This window comes from Oncorhynchus gorbuscha, linkage group LG22 (assembly GCF_021184085.1).
Source record: "Oncorhynchus gorbuscha isolate QuinsamMale2020 ecotype Even-year linkage group LG22, OgorEven_v1.0, whole genome shotgun sequence".
NCBI classification, from domain to species: Eukaryota; Metazoa; Chordata; class Actinopteri; order Salmoniformes; family Salmonidae; genus Oncorhynchus; species Oncorhynchus gorbuscha.
In genome coordinates, this window is record NC_060194.1 from 49,527,613 (window position 1) to 49,536,349 (window position 8,737).

Here is an 8,737-nt window from a genome sequence, read left to right on the forward strand (position 1 = left end):
GAGGGCATTGATGCAGTAACAGGCCCTATTGTAGAGGGCATTGATGCAGTAACAGGCCCTATTGTAGAGGGCATTGATGCAGTAACAGCCCCTATTGTAGAGGGCATTGATGCAGTAACAGGCCCTATTGTAGAGGGCATTGATGCAGTAACAGCCCCTATTGTAGAGGGCATTGATGCAGTAACAGGCCCTATTGTAGAGGGCATTGATGCAGTAACAGGCCCTATTGTAGAGGGCATTGATGCAGTAACAGCCCCTATTGTAGAGGGCATTGATGAAGTAACAGGCCCTATTGTAGAGGGCATTGATGCAGTAACAGGCCCTATTGTAGAGGGCATTGATGCAGTAACAGGCCCTATTGTAGAGGGCATTGATGCAGTAACAGGCCCTATTGTAGAGGGCATTGATGCAGTAACAGGCCCTATTGTAGCGGGCATTGATGCAGTAACAGGCCCTATTGTAGCGGGCATTGATGCAGTAACAGGCCCTATTGTAGAGGGCATTGATGCAGTAACAGGCCCTATTGTAGAGGCATTGATGCAGTAACAGCCCCTATTGTAGAGGGCATTGATGCAGTAACAGCCCCTATTGTAGAGGGCATTGATGCAGTAACAGGCCCTATTGTAGAGGCATTGATGCAGTAACAGCCCTATTGTAGAGGGCATTGATGCAGTAACAGGCCCTATTGTAGAGGGCATTGATGCAGTAACAGGCCCTATTGTAGAGGGCATTGATGCAGTAACAGGCCCTATTGTTGATGCGGGCCCTATTGTAGCGGGCATTGATGCAGTAACAGGCCCTATTGTAGCGGGCATTGATGCAGTAACAGGCCCTATTGTAGAGGGCATTGATGCAGTAACAGGCCCTATTGTAGAGGGCATTGATGCAGTAACAGGCCCTATTGATGCAGTAACAGGGCATTGATGCAGTAACAGGCCCTATTGTAGCGGGCATTGATGCAGTAACAGGCCCTATTGTAGCGGGCATTGATGCAGTAACAGGCCCTATTGTAGAGGGCATTGATGCAGTAACAGGCCCTATTGTAGAGGGCATTGATGCAGTAACAGCCCCTATTGTAGAGGGCATTGATGCAGTAACAGGCCCTATTGTAGAGGGCATTGATGCAGTAACAGCCCCTATTGTAGAGGGCATTGATGCAGTAACAGGCCCTATTGTAGAGGGCATTGATGCAGTAACAGGCCCTATTGTAGAGGGCATTGATGCAGTAACAGGCCCTATTGTAGGGGCATTGATGCAGTAACAGGCCCTATTGTAGAGGGCATTGATGCAGTAACAGGCCCTATTGTAGAGGGCATTGATGCAGTAACAGGCCCTATTGTAGAGGGCATTGATGCAGTAACAGCCCCTATTGTAGAGGGCATTGATGCAGTAACAGGCCCTATTGTAGAGGGCATTGATGCAGTAACAGGCCCTATTGTAGAGGGCATTGATGCAGTAACAGGCCCTATTGTAGAGGGCATTGATGCAGTAACAGGCCCTATTGTAGAGGGCATTGATGCAGTAACAGCCCCTATTGTAGCGGGCATTGATGCAGTAACAGGCCCTATTGTAGTGGGCATTGATGCAGTAACAGGCCCTATTGTAGCGGGCATTGATGCAGTAACAGGCCCTATTGTAGAGGGCATTGATGCAGTAAACAGGCCCTATTGTAGCGGGCATTGATGCAGTAACAGGCCCTATTGTAGCGGGCATTGATGCAGTAACAGGCCCTATTGTAGCGGGCATTGATGCAGTAACAGGCCCTATTGTAGAGGGCATTGATGCAGTAACAGGCCCTATTGTAGAGGGCATTGATGCAGTAACAGGCCCTATTGTAGAGGGCATTGATGCAGTAACAGGCCCTATTGTAGAGGGCATTGATGCAGTAACAGGCCCTATTGTAGAGGGCATTGATGCAGTAACAGGCCCTATTGTAGCGGGCATTGATGCAGTAACAGGCCCTATTGTAGCGGGCATTGATGCAGTAACAGGCCCTATTGTAGAGGGCATTGATGCAGTAACAGGCCCTATTGTAGAGGGCATTGATGCAGTAACAGCCCCTATTGTAGAGGGCATTGATGCAGTAACAGGCCCTATTGTAGAGGGCATTGATGCAGTAACAGGCCCTATTGTAGAGGGCATTGATGCAGTAACAGCCCCTATTGTAGAGGGCATTGATGCAGTAACAGGCCCTATTGTAGAGGGCATTGATGCAGTAACAGGCCCTATTGTAGAGGGCATTGATGCAGTAACAGGCCCTATTGTAGAGGGCATTGATGCAGTAACAGGCCCTATTGTAGAGGGCATTGATGCAGTAACAGGCCCTATTGTAGAGGGCATTGATGCAGTAACAGGCCCTATTGTAGAGGCATTGATGCAGTAACAGGCCCTATTGTAGAGGGCATTGATGCAGTAACAGGCCCTATTGTAGAGGGCATTGATGCAGTAACAGGCCCTATTGTAGAGGGCATTGATGCAGTAACAGGCCCTATTGTAGAGGGCATTGATGCAGTAACAGCCCCTATTGTAGAGGGCATTGATGCAGTAACAGCCCCTATTGTAGAGGGCATTGATGCAGTAACAGCCCCTATTGTAGAGGGCATTGATGCAGTAACAGGCCCTATTGTAGAGGGCATTGATGCAGTAACAGCCCCTATTGTAGAGGGCATTGATGCAGTAACAGCCCTATTGTAGAGGGCATTGATGCAGTAACAGCCCCTATTGTAGAGGGCATTGATGCAGTAACAGCCCCTATTGTAGAGGGGCATTGATGCAGTAACAGCCCCTATTGTAGAGGGCATTGATGCAGTAACAGGCCCTATTGTAGCGGGCATTGATGCAGTAACAGGCCCTATTGTAGAGGGCATTGATGCAGTAACAGGCCCTATTGTAGAGGGCATTGATGCAGTAACAGGCCCTATTGTAGCGGGCATTGATGCAGTAACAGGCCCTATTGTAGCGGGCATTGATGCAGTAACAGGCCCTATTGTAGAGGGCATTGATGCAGTAACAGGCCCTATTGTAGAGGGCATTGATGCAGTAACAGGCCCTATTGTAGAGGGCATTGATGCAGTAACAGGCCCTATTGTAGTGGGCATTGATGCAGTAACAGCCCCTATTGTAGAGGGCATTGATGCAGTAACAGCCCCTATTGTAGAGGGGCATTGATGCAGTAACAGGCCCTATTGTAGAGGGCATTGATGCAGTAACAGGCCCTATTGTAGAGGGCATTGATGCAGTAACAGGCCCTATTGTAGAGGGCATTGATGCAGTAACAGCCCCTATTGTAGAGGGCATTGATGCAGTAACAGCCCCTATTGTAGTGGGCATTGATGCAGTAACAGCCCCTATTGTAGAGGGCATTGATGCAGTAACAGGCCCTATTGTAGAGGGCATTGATGCAGTAACAGGCCCTATTGTAGAGGCATTGATGCAGTAACAGGCCCTATTGTAGAGGGCATTGATGCAGTAACAGGCCCTATTGTAGAGGGCATTGATGCAGTAACAGGCCCTATTGTAGCGGGCATTGATGCAGTAACAGGCCCTATTGTAGCGGGCATTGATGCAGTAACAGGCCCTATTGTAGAGGGCATTGATGCAGTAACAGGCCCTATTGTAGCGGGCATTGATGCAGTAACAGGCCCTATTGTAGAGGGCATTGATGCAGTAACAGGCCCTATTGTAGAGGGGCATTGATGCAGTAACAGGCCCTATTGTAGCGGGCATTGATGCAGTAACAGGCCCTATTGTAGAGGGCATTGATGCAGTAACAGGCCCTATTGTAGCGGGCATTGATGCAGTAACAGGCCCTATTGTAGAGGGCATTGATGCAGTAACAGGCCCTATTGTAGCGGGCATTGATGCAGTAACAGGCCCTATTGTAGCGGGCATTGATGCAGTAACAGGCCCTATTGTAGCGGGCATTGATGCAGTAACAGGCCCTATTGTAGCGGGCATTGATGCAGTAACAGGCCCTATTGTAGCGGGCATTGATGCAGTAACAGGCCCTATTGTAGCGGGCATTGATGCAGTAACAGCCCCTATTGTAGCGGGCATTGATGCAGTAACAGTCCCTATTGTAGCGGGCATTGATGCAGTAACAGCCCCTATTGTAGCGGGCATTGATGCAGTAACAGCCCCTATTGTAGCGGGCATTGATGCAGTAACAGGCCCCTCTATCATTGGTGCAGTAACGGCCCCTCTATCATTGGTGCAGTAACGGCCCCTCTATCATTGATGCAGTAACGGCCCCTCTATCATTGGTGCAGTAACAGGCCCCTCTATCATTGGTGCAGTAACGGCCCCTCTATCATTGATGCAGTAACGGCCCCTCTATCATTGATGCAGTAACGGCCCCTCTATCATTGGTGCAGTAACGGCCCCTCTATCATTGGTGCAGTAACGGCCCCTCTATCATTGGTGCAGTAACGCCCCTCTATCATTGATGCAGTAACAGGCCCCTCTATCATTGGTGCAGTAACAGGCCCCTCTATCATTGGTGCAGTAACGGCCCCTCTATCATTGGTGCAGTAACGGCCCCTCTATCATTGGTGCAGTAACAGGCCCCTCTATCATTGGTGCAGTAACGGCCCCTCTATCATTGGTGCAGTAACGGCTCCCCTCCTTTGTAAAGGACACCAGCCGTATGGTCTCAGAACAGCTCCCCTCCTAAAGGACACCAGCAGTATGGTCTCAGAACAGCTCCCCTCCTTTGTAAAGGACACCAGCCGTATGGTCTCAGAACAGCTCCCCTCCTAAAGGACACCAGCAGTATGGTCTCAGAACAGCTCCTCTCCTAAAGGACACCAGCCATATGGTTTCAGACTAGCTCCCCTCCTTTGTAAAGGACACCAGCCGTATGGTCTCAGAACAGCTCCCCTCCTAAAGGACACCAGCAGTATGGTCTCAGAACAGCTCCCCTCCTAAAGGACACCAGCAGTATGGTCTCAGAACAGCTCCCCTCCTAAAGGACACCAGCAGTATGGTCTCAGAACAGCTCCCCTCCTTTGTAAAGGACACCAGCAGTATGGTCTCAGAACAGCTCCCCTCCTAAAGGACACCAGCAGTATGGTCTCAGAACAGCTCCCCTCCTAAAGGACACCAGCAGTATGGTCTCAGAACAGCTCCCCTCCTTTGTAAAGGACACCAGCAGTATGGTTTCAGAACAGCTCCCCTCCTTTGTAAAGGACACCAGCAGTATGGTCACAGAACAGCTCCCCTCCTTTGTAAAGTACACCAGCAGTATGGTCACAGAACAGCTCCCCTCCTTTGTAAAGGACACCAGCCGTATGGTCTCAGAACAGCTCCCCTCCTAAAGGACACCAGCAGTATGGTCTCAGAACAGCTCCCCTCCTTTGTAAAGGACACCAGCCGTATGGTCTCAGACCAGCTCCCCTCCTAAAGGACACCAGCAGTATGGTCTCAGAACAGCTCCCCTCCTTTGTAAAGGACACCAGCAGTATGGTCTCAGACCAGCTCCCCTCCTAAAGGACACCAGCAGTATGGTCTCAGAACAGAGATGAGATGTCTAACCAGGTACTGATGAGGGGCAATGAGATGTCTAACCAGGTACTGATGAGGGGCAATGAGATGTTTAACCAGATACTGATGAGGGGCAATGAGATGTTTAACCGGGTACTGATGAGGGGCAATGAGATGTTTAACCGGGTACTGATGAGGGGCAATGAGATGTTTAACCGGGTACTGATGAGGGGCAATGAGATGTTTAACCGGGTACTGATGAGGGGCAATGAGATGTTTAACCGGGTACTGATGAGGGGCAATGAGATGTTTAACCGGGCACACATGGGGGGCATCCACATAACTTATGAATGTCTATTTCGCTCTCATCACATCCACAATTGACTATGGATGTATGGTCTATGGATGTATGGTCTATGGATGTATGGTCTATGGATGTATGGTCTGTGGATGCATGGTCTGTGGATGTATGGTCCATGGTCTATGGATGTATGGTCTATGGATGCATGGTCTATGGATGTATGGCCTGTGGATGTATGGTCTGTGGATGTATGGTCTATGGATGTATGGTCTATGGATGTATGGTCTATGGATGTATGGTCTGTGGATGCATGGTCTGTGGATGTATGGTCTGTGGATGTATGGTCCATGGTCTATGGATGTATGGTCTATGGATGCATGGTCTATGGATGTATGGCCTGTGGATGTATGGTCCATGGTCTATGGATGTATGGTCTATGGATGTATGGTCTATGGATGCATGGTCTATGGATGTATGGCCTGTGGATGTATGGCCTGTGGATGTATGGCCTGTGGATGTATGGCCTGTGGATGTATGGCCTATGGATGTATGGTCTATGGATGTATGGCCTTTGGATGTATGGCCTGTGGATGTATCGCCTGTGGATGTATGGCTTGTGGATGTATGGCTTGTGGATGTATGGCCTGTGGATGTATGGCCTGTGGATGTATGGCCTTCACTATCCCAGAAACATGACTCAGCAGTCTTCACTATCCCAGAAACACGTTTCAGCAGCCTTCACTATCCCAGAAACACGACTCAGCAGCCTTCACTATCCCAGAAACACGTTTCAGCAGCCTTCACTATCCCAGAAACACGTTTCAGCAGCCTTCACTATCCCAGAAACACGTTTCAGCAGCCTTCACTATCCCAGAAACATGACTCAGCAGCCTTCACTATCCCAGAAACATGACTCAGCAGCCTTCACTATCCCAGAAACACGACTCAGCAGCCTTCACTATCCCAGAAACATGACTCACCAGTCTTCACTATCCCAGAAACACGTTTCAGCAGCCTTCACTATCCCAGAAACACGTTTCAGCAGCCTTCACTATACCAGAAACATGACTCAGCAGCCTTCACTATCCCAGAAACATGACTCACCAGTCTTCACTATCCCAGAAACACGTTTCAGCAGCCTTCACTATACCAGAAACATGACTCAGCAGCCTTCACTATCCCATAAACACGACTCGGCAGGCTTCACTATCCCAGAAACACGTTTCAGCAGCCTTCACTATCCCAGAAACACATTTCAGACTCTAGCCTGGTAGTGCAGAATCTAATACAGCTCCATAGTCTCAGACTCTAGCCTGGTAGTACAGAATCTAATACAGCTCCATAGTCTGACTCTAGCCTGGTAGTACAGAATCTAATACAGCTCCATAGTCTGACTCTAGCCTGGTAGTACAGAATCTAATACAGCTCCATAGTCTGACTCTAGCCTGGTAGTACAGAATCTAATACAGCTCCATAGTCTGACTCTAGCCTGGTAGTACAGAATCTAATACAGCTCCATAGTCTCAGACTCTAGCCTGGTAGTACAGAATCTAATACAGCTCCATAGTCTCAGACTCTAGCCTGGTAGTACAGAATCTAATACAGCTCCATAGTCTCAGACTCTAGCCTGGTAGTACAGAATCTAATACAGCTCCATAGTCTGACTCTAGCCTGGTAGTACAGAATCTAATACAGCTCCATAGTCTCAGACTCTAGCCTGGTAGTACAGAATCTAATACAGCTCCATAGTCTCATACTCTAGCCTGGTAGTACAGAATCTAATACAGCTCCATAGTCTGACTCTAGCCTGGTAGTACAGAATCTAATACAGCTCCATAGTCTGACTCTAGCCTGGTAGTACAGAATCTAATACAGCTCCATAGTCTGACTCTAGCCTGGTAGTACAGAATCTAATACAGCTCCATAGTCTCCGACTCTAGCCTGGTAGCACAGAATATAATACACCTCCTTAGCATCAGACTCTAGCCTGGTAGTACAGACTCCACCTCGGTAGGTAGGTGGCAGTAATTTACCTGATACTAGTATGCACACGGCCATAAATCCCCAACAGAGAATATTATATTTCAACCCAAACCAGCATGGACTACTGGAGAATTACATTATTGACTGTTTTGCATGAGTGTGGTGGCCAAGGTATTTATCATCTACATTTAGATCGTTTGTTTGTTGTGCATACAAGTGCATTTCCCTGAATTGCTAATTTGCTTATTTGTTTACCATGTGCCTCTGTTATATAGTAACATAGTGTTTCTGTGTGTACCCAGACATCTTGTTTTACAGTAACATCGTGTTTCTGTGTGTACCCAGACATCTTGTTTTACAGTAACATCGTGTTTCTGTGTGTACCCAGACATCTTGTTTTATAGTAACATCATGTTTCTGTGTGTACCCAGACATCTTGTTTTACAGTAACATCATGTTTCTGTGTGTACCCAGACATCTTGTTTTACAGTAACATCGTGTTTCTGTGTGTACCCAGACATCTTGTTTTACAGTAACATCGTGTTTCTGTGTGTACCCAGACATCTTGTTTTATAGTAACATCGTGTTTCTGTGTGTACCCAGACATCTTGTTTTACAGTAACATCGTGTTTCTGTGTGTACCCAGACATCTTGTTTTACAGTAACATCGTGTTTCTGTGTGTACCCAGACATCCCAATCTTTCACCACCTGTTAGTTCTGACATCGCTGTGCCATTTATCCATCTCCTCATGTTTCAGCATGATAATGCACGGCCCCATGTTGCAAGGATCTGTACACAATTCCTGGAAGCTGAACATGTCCCAGTTCTTCCATGGCCTGCATACTCACCAGACATGTCACCCATTAAGCATGTTTGGGATGCTCTGGATTGACGTGTACGACAGCACGTTCCAGTTTCCGCCGATATCCAGCAACTTCACACAGCCATTGAAGAGTGGGACAACGTGCCA